The 494-nt window shown below is 45.5% G+C and overlaps 1 non-coding gene across 1 annotated transcript; it reads left to right on the top strand.

The window, feature by feature from the left end:
• Positions 1 to 215: 215 nt before the first annotated feature.
• Positions 216 to 288, top strand: TRNAK-UUU. The gene has a single exon. It is a non-coding gene; the product is annotated as a tRNA-Lys (tRNA).
• The last annotated feature ends 206 nt before the right edge of the window (positions 289 to 494 follow it).

The raw sequence follows: 494 nt of genomic DNA, 5'->3' as shown, positions 1-494 counted from the left end.
CACCTGACTCTTGGTTTCAGCTCAGGTCACGATCTCACAGTCTATGAGTTCAAGCCCTTCATCAGGCACTGACAACACAGAGCCTGCTTGGGATTTCTCTCTCCCTCTCTCTCTCTGCCCCTCCCCGGCTTTCTCTCTCTCTCTCAAAAATAAATATGTAAACACTAAATTTTTTCTTTTTTTAATTTTTAAAAATACTTCAAAAAGTTTGAGGTGCCTGGCTCGCTCAGTCGGAAGAGCGTGAGACTTTTGATCTCAGGGTCATGAGTTTGAGCCCCATGTTGGGTGTAGAGATTACCGAAATAAAATAAAATAAAATAAACTTAAAAATAAGGATACTTGGGGCACCTGCGTGGCTCAGTCGGTTGGGGTCTGACTTCAGCTCAGGTCATGATCTCACGGTTTATGAATTTGAGCCCCACGTGTGGCCCTGTGCTGACAGCTCAGAGCCTGGAGCTTGCTTCAGATTCTGTGTCTCCCTCTTTCTGCCTCTC

The sequence above is a fragment of the Lynx canadensis genome, chromosome F2 (assembly GCF_007474595.2).
Source record: "Lynx canadensis isolate LIC74 chromosome F2, mLynCan4.pri.v2, whole genome shotgun sequence".
Lineage (NCBI taxonomy): Eukaryota > Metazoa > Chordata > Mammalia > Carnivora > Felidae > Lynx > Lynx canadensis.
Note: the sequence above shows the minus strand (reverse complement) of the source record. Positions and strands in the feature narration are given on the sequence as shown.